General features: G+C 49.5%; 1 protein-coding gene and 3 long non-coding RNA genes across 23 annotated transcripts in view; 2 read left to right on the top strand and 2 right to left on the bottom strand.

The window, feature by feature from the left end:
• MSI2 (musashi RNA binding protein 2) overlaps positions 1-20,797 on the top strand; it is a 433,576-nt gene that overhangs the window by 299,473 nt on the left and 113,306 nt on the right. The window lies entirely within an intron of this gene.
• On the bottom strand, positions 288-7,073 carry LOC144335538 (uncharacterized). The gene is made up of 2 exons (XR_013406468.1): positions 6,860-7,073; positions 288-852 (listed from the first exon to the last, which is right to left on the bottom strand). It is a non-coding gene; the product is annotated as an uncharacterized LOC144335538 (long non-coding RNA).
• Positions 2,170-4,830, top strand: LOC144335539 (uncharacterized). The gene is made up of 2 exons (XR_013406469.1): positions 2,170-2,352; positions 2,452-4,830. It is a non-coding gene; the product is annotated as an uncharacterized LOC144335539 (long non-coding RNA).
• LOC144335533 (uncharacterized) lies at positions 14,505-19,890 on the bottom strand. The gene is made up of 3 exons (XR_013406462.1): positions 19,825-19,890; positions 19,375-19,557; positions 14,505-16,183 (listed from the first exon to the last, which is right to left on the bottom strand). It is a non-coding gene; the product is annotated as an uncharacterized LOC144335533 (long non-coding RNA).

Raw genomic sequence — 20,797 nt, 5'->3', positions numbered from 1 at the left:
GCCAGCACTCCCCAACCCAGCCCCCCACCCACTGCCCTGCTGCATCCAGCCCCTGGGTCTTCCGCCTCCTGGCACGCTCTAGCCTAGGCCTGAAGTAGCAAGGCCAGACGCTAGGTGTCGCCGTCCCCGCCCTGCCGCCGTCCCCGGAGGTCTTGGCTCATGGGCTTTCTTGATTCCTGAGTGTCTTTTTTAATCCCTATTGCCCAGCAACGGCTTGCTTGGTTAGAGACAGTCTGGCAAGTTTCCTCTGGTTCAAACTTACGTTTGAAGTTTTTCCACAACTGGAAGGTGATTCTCTGGCTTCTGAGCTTCACCCAACCCTCTCTGAGCCCCAGCGTGGGGGACCATTGGGCTCTTCTTTCTGCGACTGGTCGTCTTTTACAGCTTTGATTCATGTTCTTAATGTCCAGTTTTATATGTACTTAAGCTTTATAAGACACCTCAGTATTTTTAGAAAATAAGTGGGGACATAAACATAAACCACCCAGAAATCACTGCCCCTAGAATTCAGAGTGGAAGAACCAAGCTTTGTAGGGCTGATGTGGCGTGGGCTGGGAGACTTCTGAGAGGCTGATACTGGTCTTTGAATGAACTCTTTACCCCAGCAAAAGAAGAAAAAGGGTTCCAGTGACTTCAGAATTTTTTGTTGTTGTTTTGGGAATGTTGGCACCACTGGGAATAATGAGAGATGCCTGGCCTATTCATTGTTTTGTTTTGTTTTGTTTAAGTTTAAGTTGTTTTGTTTAAGTTGTTTAAGTTGTTTTGTTTTGTTTTGTTTGTCACCCAGGCGGGAGTGCAGTGGCCAGATCTCAGCTCACTGCAAGCTCCGCCTCCTGGGTTCACGCCATTCTCCTGCCTCAGCCTCCCGAGTAGCTGGGACTACAGGCGCCCGCCACCTCGGCCAGCTAGTTTTTTGTATTTCTTAGTAGAGACGGGGTTTCACCGTGTTAGCCAGGATGGTCTCCATCTCCTGATCTCGTGATCCGCCCATCTCGGCCTCCCAAAGTGCTGGGATTACAGGCTTGAGCCACTGCGCCTGGCCTGCCTGGCCTATTCAAAAGTGGGATCAGAAACCGCAGTGTTGGAAATGCAGCCTTTGGTTGTCCATCCCTGCAGCTAGAGCATGAGCCCCCCAAGGCCAGAGTCTTAAGGGCTCAGTGCTTCAGTTGAGTAGTCCTAATTGGACTAGGCTCATGGGCACAGAGCCCTAGACTAGGGACCATGATGGATGCCAAGGCTCGACCAGTGCAAAATCACCCCAAACTGAAAGCTGTTTGAGAAGGCAGAATGAATGTTAGTATCATCTTTCACTCATGCAGTTTTTCAAAATTCAGCCACAGGTCTTCCTGGACCCCTAGCCAGGTTTTGATTTTCTAGGCTGGGATGAAAGATGAAAGACACGTTTATTTGGTGGGAGGGGGATTGGGACATTGAACTGCTTTTAAATGATGTTAAGAATCCCGTTCTTCTCCCTCCTTTCCCACTTCTGCCCTGGTGTTGACTTTGAAAAACCTTCCAAGACAGGCTGAGGCTAAGGAGATGGGGGTGCTTTCTTGAGCAGCTTTCTGAGGTCGGTTTTTTTCTTTTGAAATAGACTGGAAATCTATCTCGGCTCAGAATCATCCTTCGATTCTCATCGCAGAGGGGCAGAGAGGAGGGTGCACGGGCAACCCAGCTCGTGTGCCTTTGTGGCCGTCGCTCCTCCTGGCCAAGAGATAACCGGTTGTTTTTGAAAGTACTGTGTTTATCGCGAGAGAGCAGTGTGGTCAGAGAGGCGGTGAGGAAAGAGCCGGCAGCCCTTCTGTGATGGATGGGTAGCCGACTTCTCTTGTGAAGCAAAGGCAGCCCACAAGTTTGTCTCTTTCAAGAGGAGAAGAAATTTAAAGCGAAGCTCCAGAGAGATAAGTTTTTTCAGTCTGGTCCTTCATGTAGGCTTAACGATTCTAGGAGGGCCCTGAAAATGGCAGAGACCTCAATTCTCCTCTCCCTCCCTGCCCCTTTATGGGCTCCCTAACTAGAGAGGTTTGCAAAGCTTAAGGGGATTAATGCTCTTTAAACCTCTGCACTGCTTCCTGCTCCTCATGGGATCCGGGTGCTAATAAAGATGTACCAGCTTGGAAAGGCTGGTAAACACTGCTTTGTTGCCACGGCAACAGGCGAAACAAGAACGACACCAAGTATTGCTAACAAGAGTCCTTAGGATCAAGAGTTTGGGGCGGGGGAGGGGGAATGGTTCTTAAAAATGCAGAGAGTCTTGGCAAGGTAATTAGACTTGGTACTCTCCAAGTGAATTCATAGTTTTATGGAGCATTACTAGAGAGCCTTGTTACTTGCAAAGTCACCCTCCATCAAGTAGAAGGAACAGCTAAGAGCCGCCAGCATCTGCCGCCAGTTGCTCCAGTGAAGCTGGGGTGTTGCGTCCTGAGACACCTTCCCCCGTCTCCTCCTCAGCAAGTAGTCAATGCGTGCACCCGCGCTTGTTTGGGAAGCGTTAAAAAGCTCTATTTCCTGCCTCCTTGGTGTTGAAAGATACGAGGGAATGTTCTACACCTGCCTTCTATCCGGGATGGTGTTACTGTTTTTAACAAGGTTGATAAGACGGTAGCTAAGCACTCCCTAAGCCTGTGTACTGGGCTGAGCACTTCCTTTGCTTTATCTCATTTCACCTTCAGGCTGACCCGGCTGTTATTAGGCCCATTTTTTCTGATGAAGAAACAGAAGGGTTAAGGAACCTGTCCATGGGCACACAGCCAGTGACAGAGCTAGGATCTGAACAGGTGTGGCTATAAAGCCTGGGCTTTGACCCGTGGGCCATATCTTTACAGACTTACTCACAACCATCCCTTCCTGCTGCTCGAATTTTCGTTCTTGAGGCATGAGCAGTGCCTGCAGCCCCTGCTGGGATCTTTTGCTCAAACCTGTTGAGACTTCTGAGGGAGCCTGGGACTCTGCTCTCCTACTCCTTTCTTCCCTTGTGTTTGGGCACTAGGCTGAGCTCCTTGGAAAGATTTCTGCTTCCTGTGGGTGAGAAGTAGGGCAGTGTGAGTAGGCGGGGCTGCTAGGCTAAATCCCAGGCCGCCCCACTGACCCGTGTCCCTTCCTGGGTGATGGTGCCCGGTTGCTCAAGCCATACCTGAGGCTTCAGCCTGGGCCCCATCTCTCACACATCTGGCCAGCCTCTGCCCTGCCAGCTCTGGGTCACCCTGTCCTCTGCACCTACCGCCATGCTCTGCTTCAGGGACCTGTCCCATCTGTCCCTGGCAGAGCAGCAGCTCTCCAGGGACTCCTGCCTCCAGGCCTGTGCCTCTCTGATCCATTTAGAGGGATCTTTCTGAAATGTGATTCTGGTCATGCCAAGTTTGGTGGCTGCCTGCTCAGGCACCTCAGTGTGACCTCCAGGTTGGGCGTGATGGAGCCTACCTCTCCATTCCCTGTCAGCCAGGATTCCCCGCTCAGTGCAGCTGGGACCCCAGCAGCTCCTTAACCAACCAGGTTCCCTGTCAACTTTTGCACATATTAACCCCTACCCACCTTTCCTTTGACAAACTCCTGAGGGTCCCCAGATGGGTGCCCCTTCCTCCCTCCTGAACCCCCTGAGCATGCCTCCATCATTATTTCCCTACACTGACTCCCCCAGTTACTATGAGGATCTTAACTGCAGGAGACCATATTGTGTTCCTCTTGGTGTCCCCAGTACCTGGGACATAATAGGTACTTGATATGTGCTTATTAACCAGAAAAGTGATGGCGTTTATCCTCACCAGGTTGCTATGGCAACAGATGCTGCAGCCCCTCGAGGCCAAGTGACTTGAGACCTTGGAGGTCCAAAGGTCACACAACTACCTTCCTGGAGCCCCACCTGGCATCCTTCTCTCCCTACAGCCAGGACAGACTGCCCAGCCTCAGAACCACCACTTGTTGTGACTATTAAACCCCATGTCCCAATGATGCCTGGAGACCATGCCTCAGGCACTTTACACTGTTAGTGGTAATGGTGACACATTATCTGAGTTTTGTTGCTTGTACATTTCTTTTATGCGATAAGCTTAGAACTGGATTGGAATTGAGTGGGGGACATTGTCCAGTGTCTATCAAGAATGTAATGGTGAACATTTAATGTTTTTTTTCTTCCTCTTCCCCACAGTATCAGTTTTCTTATTGAATTTGGGAAGCAATGGCAATTGATTAAGTTGCAGTGAAGCTTGCCCTAAAAGGAAATGATTGATAATCCATTTAGGTCTGGCTTGCTTGCTTCTCCCCTCCTGATTTCCTTGGCCACTTTTTCAATTACCCACTGTATTTAGCTTGGTTTGCTTGTTGTAACTCATTTCCCCTTCCTCCAGGATCTGCAGGGAAGTTGTAATGTAATGTTAGAGTAGTGACATCTAATTATTTCCCTGAGACATCAGTTAGAAATGTAAGAATACTTCTTCCTTGAGGCGGGCACACGAGGGATGGGAGTCTGTGAGGCAGAACGCGTCTGTGCTGCCATCAGTCTTTGGGGTGGGAGGGAGGTCAGGGCGTCCAGTGACATCACAGCCTCCTGTCACAGGACTCAGAGCCCATGTGGGCTCCCGAGGCAAGCTCATAGGATTGTTTTCCAAGTGGACTGATTGGCTGGTTGGGCCTTTGCCATTAAGTGAGTTTATGAGGCCCTCGCTACTGGGAGAGAGGCTTTGCAGAGGCATGTGGCACTATGACGAGGTTCACACTTGATGTTCAGAGCTTTTTGTTTCTTTAGCTAATATCTTTAAGGTCAAACCATCTACAAAGTACTTTTACCCACTCAGTGACAGCTTGAGATCCTCCCAACAGTACTAATAAAAGAAAGGAGAAATTGAATTAGCATCTATGTTTACCCTCCCAAATTAATATACATATAACGTCTGGCCTTATTCAGTGTTTGGTGATGTATGCTGTCGTGGCTGCCTTCTCAGTGGAAGCCCCGGGTGTGGGATCTCCCTGTTTCACAGATGGATTGACTGAGGCCTAAAATGGAGAAGGGACTTGTCCAGGATGGTTCAGGGGATGGAGTATGGAGCCCACTGTTGGGTCATCAAAATGCCCGATAATAGCATTCCTCATCCCTGCCTGAGGAGTGAACAGGTTGAGGGGTAAGCCAAAGGCATGGCAGATAGTACATGGAAAATCACCTTCTTAAGAAATGTTACGATGAGGGGCAGGCCGCCTGCATGAGAATTCCTCAATCATAGGCAGTCAGGTAGGAGGTGGGCTGACTTACATGGGACAGCCAGGGAAGCATCTTGCTACCTCTTTTTACACAAGATGAGTCCAGGAATGTTCCACACAAAAAAAGCACAGGAGTCACTCAGGACCTGGAGGCTTTTCCCAAGACATCATGATGGAGTCTTCAGGGTCTGCCCCCGGGGCCAACCCCCCTTTCCCGCTCCTTCCTGACTCTCATGAATAATGAGTTTGGAATTAATTTGGTAATGCCATCACCACCCAGCTCACTTCTCAGTTACTTTCTGTTTACTGTGGACTGTGGAAGGTGGGATTACCCAGGGAGAACCCTGCCTTGAAGGGTGCGTGGCCAGGGACAGGTTCTCTGGGCTGTTGGCTGGTCCCCCACAGCCCTGGGCTGGGGTGTTCCCCCATCTGCCCATACCAAGGCAAGCCTTTCTACGTGCAAGTCTGGCAGGTGTACATTCGCTTCCCGGTGGGAATGGGGAGCAGAGGTTTCATTGAGCGTCTCTTGGGAGTGCACAGTCCCTAATTTCTGAAATGCCATTGATGAGAAGCAGTCCCAGTTTGGGTCTGAGTTAATGGATTAAAAGAGCAGAACTGTTTTCTTGGGTGCTGAATATTTCTTCTAGATGTTCAGGTCAATAACCAAGGCAGCTAAGTCAGCGAATTGTCAGCATTCCAGAAAGAAACGCCATCTCCTTGGGTGCTGAGGACCTCCGGGGCTGCAGCTGACTCTGCCCTCGCACACCCTTCTTCTTGGCTTTCATGATTTATTTTGTCAAGAAGAATGAGGGGTCAGGAGTGGCATCTCTCATAACAGCCCCCTCCCATCTTCTGAGAGTGCTCAAGACGGAGCTTGCCTGCTGCTGGCGTGGGGAGCTGACAAAATATTTAAATAAAGGCTCTGGGGGAAAAGGACATGCTTAGATTACAAAGAGAAATTCCACGCGGTTATGGTCTCGGCGTATTAGGGGCCTCTGTAATTGCACCTATTCAGCACTACCATTTCTAGTCACCATGCAGCCATCTGAGGGAAGACGGATGCTCTAAAAATGGCCCCGAGAACAGTCTTTTTAAAAAGGCAGTTAACGATCTGGAGCTATAAATAGTGTCTTTCCAACAAATAACAAAGAGGGTCAGTTCCCCTTTCGGCCTCTGCTGTTGAGGCCCCGCATCCTGGAGTGAGTGAGTGGGGTCAGGAGGGTTTGCACCTCCCCTAGAGTTTGAGGCCTGATGAGACCCAGCCTGTTGCCTGGAGGTGCGGATGAGACCCTGGCTGGCTGAACTGCCACTCACTGTGTGTTTTTGGAGACACATCCCCCCTGGTGGCACAACAACAGAAAGCCATGACTCTAAGTCACTTGCCCCAGTCCTCTGACCTCTCTTAAGCCCAGACCAGCCCTTCTGCCAGTTATAAAGCACCAGCCCTGCCAAGAGCAAAAGACAGCCCTGCTGGATCCTGCTCTCTCTTCGTGGAGTTCCTGAATCACAGAACCTCCCAGTTCATCTGTTTGCCTCCCATGTATCAAGAACTCAGAGGTTCGGCTGGGTGCGATGGCTCACGCCTGTAATTTCAGCACTTTGGGAGGCCAAGACAGGCAGGTCACCTGAGGTCAGGAGTTTGAGACCAGCCTGGCCAACATGGTGGAACCCTGTCTCTACTAAAAATACAAAAAAATTAGCCAGGTGTGGTAGCGGGAGCCTGTAATCACACTACTCGGGTGGCTGAGGCGGGAGAATCACTTGAACCCAGGAGGTGGAGGTTGCAGTGAGCCAAGATGGCACCACTGTACTCCGGCCTGGATTACAAGAGTGAGACTCCATCTAAAAAAAAAAAAAAGAAAAGAAATCAGAAGTTCTTTGACATCATTTTAATTCATACCTTCTCCAAATCAGAACCACAAAAGCAGCATTACCTACACCCAAAATAGACACAGACATCAACAGAAGCACAAAGTGAGATGGAACCCCGTCTCCCCGCCTGAGAGGGAGACTTTGGGCTGAAACAAGAGGACAGCATTTGGAAAGTTAATGCTAAGGAAATGAGAAGGATGGGAGTAAAAAGAGGACAAGCCCCGATGTCCTTTTTATCAGTTCCCCCCCTTCTCTCCTCTCCTGTCTCATCCGCTCCCTGCTTAAGGACAGTGTGGTTTCCCTGGACTCCTTTCCAGACCAGCTGCAGCCCCATTGGCAACACCAGCTTCCCTAGCTGGGGTTGGCTAGACGGTGTGGGTCTTGGCGGAAGATGACACATGGGCGGCAGAGTGACTTTGTCTCCTGCATCGAGTGCTTATCTCAGCCCAGTCCCTAGCCACATAGAATCCTAGTGGTGAACATGCAACACCCCTGAGAGCCACCGACCAGGCAGGCACTGGGGTGAGGGAAAGTGAGGGGACTGTGTGGGACCAGCTGTGCCGATGACAGCCTGCCACCCAAGGGATGCCTGCCCCTGCACCCTGGCTTTGTTCCTGCACCTGCTCCCCAGGCAGCCAAATCCAGTGCATTTCTCCAGCTTCTGCTCAGAGACAGCCAGTGTCTGCTGAAGGGCCAAGGCCACTGGACGTCTGGAGAGAGTCTGGCCACAATAGCCAAGTGGTGGATGCCTCCACAGGCTGCCCCACGGCCCTGCAGAGGTAGGGCTTCATGAAGCAGGAGCAGGCGGCTCAGACCTGGGCCGGGCCACCTGTGCAGGTAACTCCTTCACTGCTATTGGTTGGTGGAGTTGTAAGATCAGTTCTTCAGCAGGATGCTGCGGGTTTTCTGAGGCCCGTGGCCATCTGGATTTGTGCTCCAAACGTATTATACCATGTTAACAGGTTTTAAAGTAGAAACACATGTGATTCTGGAAGGCTGGAGATGGGGCAATGGAGGAGACTGTTTAAAATTGCTGTTTGGTATCTCTCGTAGTACAGTAGCAAATGTAAAAACCTATTGTGGTCCACGGAAGCGGTTCATTGCGTAATGACATCTTCATAACTTGCCCTGCTAGCTGACTTTTCTCACAGTCTCTGAGGGGAGGTTTTGTTCTTTTAAAATATTTCTTGGGTGGTGGAGGGGGAGAGTTTGGGGGCGCTAAGCCCCTCGACCAAAACTCCTGGGATGGGGGACTTGCAGTAACCTGTGCCCCTCCAAGGAGCCCTGGAGGGGGTTGGTGGGGACACGTCCACCCAATTCCACAGGGAATTACAAGGTCTGCTTCATGGACATTTTCAAAACTCTTCTCTGTGCTACTTCCTCCCACCACCTCCAGATCACCATGTTTTAGAAGAGTGGCTGGGCAACAAGGACTCAGATATCAGCCTGCCTTTTAGAAATCCCAGATTTTAACCACCTACCAGCTGAGCAACCTTAGGCCAGTTACATAATCCTCAGAGTCTCTGACTCCTTATCTGCAAGATGGGGTAACAGTAACACGTGCCTGCTATTATTTATTACTGATGTTGCTGTTTCTGAGCAGTATAATAATGCTGCTATTATTAACAATTACTGCCGGTATAGAGAGGAGTCATTAGGGCAATGCCTGTATGGTTCCTCAGAGCTCAGTAAAGCTGGTGGTTGCCACCAGCACAAGCATGCCTTGCAGGTTGGTTTTGGTTATTTAATATTTGCCAAGTAATGCATTGTGGGTTTCTGTTCTGTGAGCATCTCAGGAAAGGAGGCAAGCCAGTTTCGCCCCAGTGGGACTGGGGCAGGAGCAGAGATGGAAGGGTGGAAAGCCCACCATCCTCCCAACTTCGAAGGAGCTACTCCCTGCTTTGGGGGAATGGTGACATTCCGGAGCCCACCTAGCTGATGAAGCAAATGGCGGTGAGGTCGGTGCCCTCTGCACAGGCTGACGTGCACATTTAGGGAGTCAAGTATAGAAACCTCTTGTTCTTGTACTGTCTGTTCTTGAGCAATGATGAAGAGACCTCACGACCCAGAAGAAACCAAGCGAAGTGATGAAACCACAGCCCTGAGATGGGGAGATGGTGGTGTGGGTGGGTCTGGGAGCTTTGGACAGAGCTCTGCCTAGGTGGAGGGTGGGAGCATTTGATATTTTTGTCCATCTGCCTGGAACACACTGTATTTGCAGTTGCATCACCCACATCTCAGTCCCTGAGGCCTGTTAGCCCCAGACAGGCCCCAGATATCACAAAAATCCCTGCTCTTGCTCTCCCGTCTTGCTGTTTTCCAACCCCAGCATATCCATTTCTGTGCAGTTTATTCTGAGAAATCCTGTGTGAATTGTGCTTGAACTAGCGGGTCAGAGACTGTCTCCCACCTCCACCCCCACCTGACCTTTCATCCAGACTGCAAACAGGAAGCAATAAGAACTGTTTGCCCAGTTGCTGCTTTGATCTTCTGGGCCCCTTTTGGGGTAGGTGGCTGTGCTAGTGAGGAAACATGGGCCAGAAGTCCACAGGCAGGGGAGCTGTGAGGACGACAGGTAGGAAACCCGCAGCCAGATGCTCCAAGAAGCAGTAGCATGTGCCCAAGAGCAGTCTCTGCTGCCCCTCTTGAAGCAGCACCCCTTTATCCAGAGGGGATCGGCTGCATGTTTAATGAGGAACTTTAGAGACCTTGGAAGGTGCCTACCTAAGCAATGACAGATGGCAGTGGCTCCATTTTAAAGATGAGGGAAATGACACCCAGAGAGGATTGGTTCAGACATTGTTCGAATTTGCAGCTTTGGAGCCCAACAGGCCTGGATTCAAATTCCGGTTCTTTCTACTTAGTATGTGGGTAAGCTACTTAACCTCTCTGACCCTCTCTGAGTTTCCTCATCTGTAAAACAGGGATCAGAACACTTCTTCAGATGTGATTGCTATAGATTAAATGAGAGAACATATATAAAGAGCCTGATATATAGGAGTGTCCAATAAATAGCAGCTGTTGTTTTCCATTTATCCCTCCATCTGCCCGTTCATCCATCCATCCCCATCCATCTGCCCATCCATCCATCCTTATAGCCCTTCACCCATCCGCACATCCCGTTAACAGTGATTGGTAAGCCAAGTGCTGTGGCTTCCCAAGATGTTCAGAAATGGATCCTGGCCAAGAAGCTGATGTGTCTAGAGACATCTCTAAGGCCATACTATCCAGGCCTCTTCTCATGGTGCTTTCATACACAGAGGAAGCATTCTTCTCTTAGCAAAGGCATTGCCTGTGGTCCCAAGCAACTCCTACCCTGGGCAGTCGTGTTGCCTGTGGCCTGAAACCAGGGATCTCGCTCTCCTAGGTAACTGGAAGTTCAGAGCTGCATAACACAGCCCTCCTCAGATCTGTGCTTTCAGCAGGTGACAGTGGGTCCCAGCTCTCCAGCAGAACGCACCCACTGCTGCACATGCTGTTGGCCAGCTTTCTGGAGGGTGGAGGAGAGCCATCTTTTAAAAATACTATGTTGGGAAAAAAAATACTTCTGTTTTTATTTCACCACCGTAATGTAGTCACTGCAAACACTGACAGGCAAACTGGTGACTAACAAATCAGATCCTCAGGGACTGTACTAATGGAGAGATAAGTCTTCGTGTATGAATTGCACATGGACTATTTTTTTTTTTTCCTTTTTAAAAAGTGTGTACAGGCCAGGTGCAATGGCTCACGCCTATAATCCCAACACTTTGGAAGGCTGAGGTAGGCGGATCACCTGAGGTCAGGAGTTCGAGACCAGCCTGACCAACATGACGAAACCCTGTCTCTACTAAAAATACAAAAATTAGCCAGGTGTGGTGGCATGTGCCTGTAATCCCAGCTACTTAGGAGGCTGAGACAGGAGAATAACTTGAATCCAGGAGGTGGAGGATGCAGTGAGCAGAGATTATGCCACTGCACTCCAGCCTGGGTGACAGAGCAAAACTCCGTCTCAAAAAAAAAAAAAAAAAAAAGTGCACAGATTTGTGGGGTCTATGTGCAGTTTTGCTACATGCATAGACTGCATAGTGGTCTAACAGGGTTTTGTGGATATCCATCACCTGAACAACATACATCATACCCATTAAGTCATTTCTCATCACCTACCCCATCCATGTGGACTATTTTTCATACCCATGGCTGTACACCTTAGAGGCTTGCTCTCTTCAGTGATTTAATTATTTCTCCTGTTGGTTCCTATGGAAAGTTCTATTTCTCTCCAGCCCTACACTTGGGCACCATTTATACTCACTCAGGCTTTCCCACAGTCCTGTGAGATTGTGAGATAGGGAACCTTGTACAGATGGAAAAACTTGAGAGCAGGTAGGCCACTGCCCAAGATCCCAGGCAAGCTAGCACCACGCTGGGAAGTGGGCTCTGGACCCAGCTTCAGAACCCCAAGGCCCATTTCCGTTCTATCCCCAAAATAGTGAATGACGTTGGATAAAGCACAATGCATGTCAGTAATCTCCAGTCCTTCCTAACGTGGACTCTCGCCTCCCAGCATTTAACATACCCATAATGGCCCCATTTTAATGGCTGTCTGTCTGTCTCTCTCTCACACACACACACATACACACACAGAGACCTCTGTACAGATGGACCCTACCTCTAAAATGGAGAGTTTGCATTTTCCTTTCGTCCCTCACCTCTGAGTCCCCAGGCCTGCCGCCCTCCCTAAAGATGCTATGGTGAAGGGGTTCTGGAAGATCCCATTGTTTGGCCTGTTACATGCTCTGCTGAACAGCCCACCTGAGCCAGAATGGGCCTGGGCGCCTCCTCTGAGGCGTGTCATGTTTCCTAAGTGCAGCCTGATGAATAGGACGTCCTTTATGGCCGGCCCCCTGCACGTGTTTCTCTCTGTGCAGCCGATACTGTTGTGCTCAAGACACAAAGGCCCCCGTGTCCCTGGCTCCCCATCCTCTCTGCCTGTGTGAAGGGCGTGCCGTGTGTTTGTGGATTTCTTGCTGGAACAGGGTACAGATGGCTGGGTTTGAGTGCAGCAGTAATTAAGAATTGCCCAGGAGCTAACATATTTATGAGCACTGGCCCAGGACAGCCCAGAAGGTCGCCTTGTAACCAGGCATCGCGTGACTCCGAGGAGCCAGTTGTCAATGGTCTGGCCGTGGCTTGCATCCTCTGCCTTGTGCCCTTAGAGGGTTTTCTTTTAACTGGGGACATTTCTGAATGTATTTGGGTCCTTCCTCTGCTTTGGGGGAAGCTCTGATGTTTCTGGGCCTCAGTGGGTCCACGTGAGGTGGCCTGGAAACCACCAGTAAGCACACGAGGTTGGGGGGATGATGATGATGAGGCCATTCTACCCAACTCATGGCTACTCAAAGTCTGTATTGCAGTCTGAGTCCTGGGCAGGGTTCTGGAGACCGTGCTGCTGTGGGGGGAGCTCCAGCCCTAATAGGAGACTATTTAGGGCATTTATGGAGCTTGCAGCCTGTGTCCAGCATGGTGCGCAGATGTATAAAGTGACCTTCGGAATTGGGAGTCTCATCAAGTATGTGGTTAATGCTAAATTGTATGGTATGTCCTTTGCTCATTCATTCAATAAATGGTGCGAGCACATAGTAGGTACCGAGTAATGCAGTTATGAACCCCTGCTGCACTCTTTTGTCTACTCACTGGCGCTTACATACGGCCTTTTATCCATTGGACGGTACCTCTTGGCGCAGTCGTGATGCCTTGGGTTGTTGGTTACCATTCTGTATGTTTATCTGTTTCACCACCTTCATTAACAACAGCCGTTTATGGGGCACCTAACAGTGCTAGATGCTGTCCTGAGTACCTTACATATGTTGCCTTATTTAATCCTCACAGAGTTCCTCTTTGATAGATGAGGAAACTGAGACTCAGAGACATGGTTACTTGCTGAAGGCACAGAATATGCATCAAAGGTGGTCTGACTTGAGAGCCAGGGTGCCTGGTATTCGGCTGTGCCACCCTGCTCTGCTTCTAAGGATTTTTTTGTACAATCCACAGTGCCTGGCACTGTGCCTGGATAGCACTGATGCTTCCCGAGAAGGAAGAGATCGTGATGGATGTCCTATTTTTCTGTAGGATAAGCACAGCATCTGAATTCGGTTCCAGCCGGCCTTCCCAGCCTCGCGCTGTACCATTCCCTGATCTTGAGTCACCTGATCCTGCCTGTAATTTCTCAGTGCATTCAGTGCTCCCGGAGGCTTCCCTGACTTTGCATCTGCCCTTGTCTCCACCTAGAATGTCTGTCCCTGCCCCTTTGGTGCCTGGAAGCCTCGTCTTCCATGTAGAATAGGTGGATGGCACCTGCCTGGAAGCCTTCCTACGTTCTTGCAGACAGTCCTCCTTCCTTTTGTCCTGCTCCATCACAGCCTTACCAGTTTGGTGTTGGGATTGTTTGCCTGTCCCTCTCCTGCTAATGACAGGGTACTCTCTGAAGACGAAGACATGTTTTATCTTATACCCCCTCGACTAGCTAGCACCATACCTGGCACGTCAGCCGGGCTCAGCAGACGGTAACTGAGTGAATGCATTTGTTGGAGCAGCTCTGTGGAGCAGTTGAAACTGTATCCACCTAGGCTTTGAAAGCAGAGGAAGGAAAGGCATTTCAGGCAGATGCCCCCTTCTTGCTATTCTCCTCTTTCTCGGGCTCCCTGGGTTTGGTGAAAATTGGCTGTAGACATGAGACACCCCTGTTGCCTCCTAAATAACATCTGTTTACTTTCCCAGGGAGAGTAGCGATTTACGATGAGCAAATAGAAGCGAAAACCCCTTTTCTTCTTTGGGCCGGCTGTGTATTGCTGGGGCACTTGGGCAGACCCCCAAAGACATCCTCACAGACAAGAGAAATCGGGGGCTGTGTGAAGATGTCACATCTGCAGATAGAGTTCGAGGTAGAGCGGCCTTTTGGGTTTTCTCCTCATTTGGAGAAATCGAGAAGTGGCACGGAGGACCTTCAGACCCAGAGCTTGTGTACGGCACAGTCCTTGAAGGATGTGCTCCCGATCTTAGGGAGCAAGACCCATCTTAAACATGGAAACAAATACGGCAGAGTAATAAATACTTGAGGCTTAATGTAAGTTAATTCCTTTTGGCACAGCTCCAGATATCTTGATTAAATGGTCTGTGAAGTGCTGAGATATCTTGATAATGTACATTTTACATTTGATTATATAATCAATTATGTTTCTCCTAATAAAATTTAAAATGAGCTAAAAAAGCCATGAGAAGACTGTACCACGTATCAAAAGAAGGTCTCCAGATGAGTGTAAGGAAGCCCTGGTCCCCTGAGTCACATGTTGGTGTTCCTGTGTTTACCTGTGCAGAAGTCACCATAGCTTACTAGATTTGTGTTGGCAGAGGGCAGGTGCAGAGTGAGGTATCATTTCAAGGCACAGAATACAGCGCAGCGTTGCTTTCTGGGATGAACGTGGTTTTATTCACTCAGTAACTGAGAGATTGAGGATTTGGCTCGTCTCTGGAAGCTCAAGGCAGAACTGAGAAAAGAACTCAACAGAGCTGGGCTTGCCCGAGAGACTGCCACCAATCTGGTTGGGGCCACCAGTCAATTTATGAAACAATGAAAGGAAAAGTGTTCAGAGGCGCACCAAGGGCCTCGTACAGCCAATTAGGAGAGTCGCTGCGTGGCTTTCTCTGCCTGCCTGTGAAGCAGCCGTGCCCGCTGGGGAGGTGGCAGGATTTAATAGAAGGGGCATGTTCAAACCCATTCTTCCAGGGAGTGTAGGAGAAGGACCCGATGAGTCTTCCTATCCATGCCCTGGAGGGTGATGTTTCTCCAAGGATGCTTCCATGTAGCAGGGAGCTTGGGAGGTTTGGGGGACAAATGCTCATTCTTATTAACGGATGGAAGGGTCTATTCCAGACAATCCATTCTGTCCCGCAGACAAGCTGCTGCACCATTTTTGTTTCCATTTAAAACATTGCTATCAACCAGTTGGAATATAGGCCCAGAGTATCGCAGGGAGTAATCTAATTAGTATGAAGTCAATTCAGTCGCTCCTTTTGTATCTCGTGATTAAATAAGTGGGGAAAATGGCCTGAAAATTAGGTGCTAGAACGACCCAATTACATTTCTGTAGCTTTTTGTATTCAATTTCATAAACAATTTTGCTCTTCGCTGGTTAATCAGTGAATGCCTTTTTCCAGTTTGAAAAGCACTTTTGAAATTATAATGCAATTAAATTGTGTGTGGATGTTCTGGCATAGCGAGTGTGAAAGCCGGGGGCTTGGCAGGCCGCCATGTTGTACCTTGACTGTAATGAGTCCCTGGGCTGGCAGCTTGCGAGTGTCATTCATAATATTGTCCATGCTGGGTTACTGTAAAGTGCAGCTGCCTTAACCGGCAGTTAACCGGCGACTGCCAGTCTCTCTCTGGAGAGGGGTGTGCGTGCCTCTGGCAACCGGGCTGTGCCCCAAAGACGGCAGAGTGGCCGGGCTCCTCTCAGTGCTTGCCCAGGCATTGGGAAGTCGGGGTCTTCCTGGTGGATGGGGCCACTGCCTCAGAGATGATCTGATTACCTGTCCCCATGGAAGGGTGGAATGTATTTATCCTTCTTCATCTGCTTGGCCTAGCAGGCTTCTCTGTCTACAGTTATGACAGATTATGGAAAGGGGAAGGGAGGAGGCAGAAGTCTTAAGCACCTTGCTGTGCACCCAGCTTACAATAAATACCTTTACTGAATCCTTACAGTAACCTTTGCTAGAGGAGTATTACTGTCTCCATTTGATAGATGGACATATTAAGGCACAACAGAATTTGATGACATCCCATAAGTGGTGGCTCTGAGATTGGGACCTGAGTTGATCTGACTCCAAGATCTATGTTCTTTCAGCATTTCTGCAACTGGGAAACAAACTGAAATAAAAGCTGGGGGAGCTAGGTGCAGGAGAATGGCGTGAAGTTACTGCTGTCCAAGCGGGGAGGTGAGACCATGAACCTTCCTGTTGCTGGGAGAATGCCTCTCGGTCCACACAAGGATGCCACATAGAAAATGAAAGATGCTTTAGTTTTTCGCCAAATTATATTTAACCATATTTCCACTGCTTTGGACATTTCGGTGTGAGTTGGGATAATCTATAAGGTGGGCACAAAATATAAGACAGTGACTCAAGATTGGGATCATGAGAAGCCCCTAGGGAAAATACTGGCCATGGCATAATCCAGTGGCATAATCCTGTCCCAGTCCCCAGATCTTGCCCCAATCAAGAACAAAGACTCTCTTGCCTCTAGCGCCTTAGGATATGAAGCCTACAGAAGGTGGTCAACCCCCAAAGGGCCTCACAGCAGGAGGTGGTGAGATCACTCTTACTCTAGAACTTTCTTGGTGATTAATGTCTCAAGTCCTAACATTTAACACCTAGCCTCCACCTCTAATCCCCTTCTTCCCTGTTGATTCTTTTTCCTGATAGAGGCCTTCACACTAAGCCAGTTTACTGCAAATGAGTGTTATTAAGCTCCTAGAGGGTGCTTTTCAGCACATTCCTTCATGTTAAAATTGCCATAGACTCTCAACCAAGTGGGGAGTACCTGTGGCCTGGTTATCATAATGCCTGCTGAGTGGAAATGACAAGCTTTACACCAAGGTGGGCCTCCAGGGGGCTGGAGCGCTGTGATGGTGTTTATTGGCGAGAGAGGAAAGGTTGGCAGGTAGAAGTGAGCACACCTGGGTCTGGCTGGTACCGGGGAGAAGCAGGGACAGAGGGAGAAACGTCCTGACCTATCTTGGACTTCGGGAGATTGTTTCCTGTTGCAGCCTCTTAAAAATTCTTTTGGCTGTGTGCCTGGGAGACCTTGGGTCAGGTGCAACATCCCTTTTGCAGTAAAGCTCGTCAAGGCTAGGGTGGGGAGGTGAATGGGGTGGGACGGTGGATTAGAGAGAGGAGGGGAGATAGGGCCCCTGGGACTAAGCTTAGATTTAGCTGGGAAGCATGTTAGTAGCTGCCAGCATGTGCTTCTAATCATCTACTTGCCAGATGTTCCCAGAATGGGAAATGGAGGGGCCTTGCCTGATAGTTCCCTGATGGAAACTGGTAGCTTCAAATTGGAAATGGGCTCCAGTTTGCTGCCAGGTGTTTGCTCCTTCCTAGAACATCTGGAAGGAGGATGGTAGAAGAGGCATCTCCGCCCCAGCCTAGAGTTTTGCGGGCAGCTGTCTTGCTGATGGAGCTCTGAAAGCTGGACATTGTGGTCATGAGGAGAGTCATGAGAATCTTCTGAAATGAGCCCTCCATTTGCAGGAGTTCACCTCAGAGTTTAAACTTCCAGGACTGAGCCTGAGGCTCCAAAACAGGGCACCTTGCAAACCTGGGCTAATAAGGCACCTATTTCTGGAGAGATGCAGATTTTTCAAGATGTTAAAAGGAAGAAGCAAGAGGAAGATGAAGAACCAGCTCCTGACCTAATTTCTGGTCCAAAGTGAAAAGATTAAAAATACTTTTTAAGGTGGTGACTACCCTAAACCAGTGAGCCTTGTGGAATTCCATGAGGATCTCACAGGGAAAACTGGACCCTGAATGAATTAACATGGAACTCACCGAACCACACAAGCCTTTGCTCTAGGTATGTGGAACCAAAATTATCTTCCTGGCTGAAATGACCAGTTTCTCAAGAATTTTAGGGTGCAGTGCGGGATCCTAAGATGGCATACAGGAGGCCACTCCCTGGGCCTGAGTACATCTGCCGTCAGCGGGGAAGGGTGTGAGATCTGCCTTGGGAGTTGCAGGGAGGTTGACAGTGTAGACATGAGCCACGGCTGACACACACTCAGGAGAACACTTACAAAGCAAACTGAAAGGAAATTATGGGACGCTCATATGATGGATGATTACACATCCATTAAAGTGATGTTTACAGAGAGTTTTTAAATGACGTGGAAATGCTGATGACATAATATTGCACAAAAAAAAGCTATAAAATTTATATACACTGTGAATCATATTAGAATTAGAATCACCTGGGGGGCTCTTAGAGAAGACCAACTCCCAGGCCCCACCCCAGACCAAGTAAATCAGAGGCTCTGAGGGTGGGGCCTGGACATCCCTGTCTTTTAAATCCCCCCTGGCAATTATGATGCACAGGCTGGGTTGAGAGTGATTGCAGTAAAGCAGTATTCATGGAAGGAAAGAAATTCTCCACACTTTCACCAGTGATTTTCTCTGGTAGAGGAGTTATGGGGTGGGTTGAAGTCTGTGCCTTAATTATTTGTGAGTTATCCAAGGTTTTGCACGCAGCATAGGAGTTATGATGAGAACGGGGGCCTCTTCCAGCAGGTAAAAAATGGACAGTGCTGGAGACCCAAGTCGAGTGTCTTCTCTGCAACCCTCTTCCCTGCCTTCTTGTCCCCAGTCCTTGGGATTCTGTTAATTTGGGGATTTATTTTCATGCTCTTGGTGATGAGGCCATTACGCCTATTCAGATTGTTTATCAGAAAAGCCAACAACCAAAAACAACCTATATGAGACAAAGGGGGAGGCCCAGCGTGGCGCCCACTGCCATTGCTCATATGGCTGTGACCTGAGTTCATAGGGTCACCAGAGTCCGGCAGCTTGGGATGCACGGTATGCAGAAGCGTGCTGGACCCTCTCTTAATACAGGGGCTCCTGGCAGACTGGTCTGGCAGGCAGGTGTGAGTCCTGGCTGGGTTGGCTTTCCTCCCAGGACATGTGGGAGAAAGACCAGCATGGGAAGAAGGCAGTCAGGGCAGCAGTGACAGCCTCTGAGGCTCCTCCCCCTGCAGATCTGAGCAAAGCCTGAGTCACAGGTGGGGCCAGGGTGAAGACCAGGGCGGGAGCATGCACTCAGCCATAATGGGCCACCTTGTTGATGTATGGGGTCCAGTGAAGATCCTCTGAGCAGAATGACGCTGTGCCGAGTTTCATCTCCGGAGCTGTGGCGGCTCTAACTAGGAATCAAGCTTTTGCCCAGTCCTGACATCATTTGATCATTTAGCTCCAAGGAACCAGAGTCAGGAAGCATGCCACTAACCTTTTACTGCCTGTCACTGTTGAAAGGAGGGGCAGGCCGCCCTGGGAAGGGGAGAATCAGTCCACAACTTGCTTTTGTCACTTGTTAAGTCCTCTCTCCGCAATTCAGGCTGAGGGGCCTGACCTCGCCACCTCAGAGCCATAAGAGGGGAGGATACAGGAAGGGGAGATGCTCTGAGGGAATGTGGCAGCCCCCACCAGGCCCCGAGGAGCCTGCCTCCTCCCAGGAGATGGGTTTCTGGTGGACCTGGTGGTGTTTTACCTTGCCTTTACCTCACATACCTCTGAATTCTGAATATTCTCCTCTGGTTCTTGTCCTCTCTGAATATTCTCCTCTTGGATTCGTGGTGTGGCCAACAACAAGGGTCACCCAGTCTATGCTCCAGTTTCCTCTTGGGTTAAAATGGAGTAATAATCCCTTTTGAGATGCTTCATTGAATGATAGTGAGGATAAAGTGAAATAACCTGCAGGAATGGGTTTGGAAAGACAGTGGGAAAGTAATAATAATGATAATAATGTCACCTTGAGAGCACATCCAGACACTCCTCAGTTTTTTCCTCTCTGTTCCCAGCTGGGCAGGTGAGCAGCTTACACCAAATGGGAAAGCCAATACTTTCTACAGCTGACTGCATGCCTCTACCTCCCCCGCCCACACCAGGAGAGGGTCCCAAACCCTCCCTCTCTGCAAATGCCCACTTCCCTCATGTCCTCTCAATCCCACCTACGCCTACCCTAGTTCTCCAGACCCCTACGGAAGGGTACTTCATCATTAGGGCAACTGATTGTTCATCTGCGCTTCAGTGGGTGTGGTGGGGGAGCTAGAAAGCTGAGCAGCTGTTCCAAAGAGTAAATCAGTGGATCGTAGCCAAGTCAGGACAGGTGACCCTGACAGGTGTGTGCAGCAGAATCAGATCCTCAAGCCAGAGCTTGCTGGGAAGCATGAAGGATTTGGCATCACCAAGGAGGAATGTTGCAGGTTTGGATAAGGATTCAGAGGTTTAATCAGCAAAGCTATTTAGGTCCCAGTGAATCTAACTGTGAGAATTATTTTGAGCTTCACCCTGTTCCAGAAATGTTGGGTTCGCTAAGCAAGATGGTATTTGGCAGCAGCAACCTGGAAAAGAGTGAGGACTTGCCATAGAAGCCTCTGGGATTAGAGGAATTTGCAGAGCCTCAGAGCCCAAGGCTGGTGCCCAGTAATTTTTGTGGGACATGGTCTCGGAACTCTAGCTTCTGACGATTTGCTTTTAAAAGTCCAATCTGTTTACCTTTCTCCTTAAGGCAATCTGCCCTGAATTCGAGATATTCTGTGTCTGCTTGTCTCTGTCCATTTTGTTACCTTGAGGCATGGCTGTAGCCTCAGGTACCTCCTGGCACATAAGCAGGTGCTAAACCAATATTGATTGCATCAAAGGAGGCTAGCACGTTGGAGGGAATGTGTTGCCTTCAGTGTAAAGAGCCCTCCTTTCGCCAGAGCTGGCATCTCTGCTATGGAGGCTGCCACCCACCAGCTCAGGTCAGAGAGCCGAGCTCGGCCGACCTCCATTCGTCAGCATGGCGCCACATTTGGGTAGCACCTGCTCCCCCGCTGCCCTGATTTAGAGGAGCCTGGATTCAGGTTTCTGTTGTAAACTCTATTTTTAACTAAACCGAGCGGAGATCAGGCTGAGATGGCTGTAACTTGTGGGCATGAGGTGACCAACG

The sequence above is a fragment of the Macaca mulatta genome, chromosome 16 (assembly GCF_049350105.2).
Source record: "Macaca mulatta isolate MMU2019108-1 chromosome 16, T2T-MMU8v2.0, whole genome shotgun sequence".
Lineage (NCBI taxonomy): Eukaryota > Metazoa > Chordata > Mammalia > Primates > Cercopithecidae > Macaca > Macaca mulatta.
The sequence above is the reverse complement of the archived record's forward strand: the minus strand, read 5'-3'. Positions and strand labels throughout refer to the sequence as shown.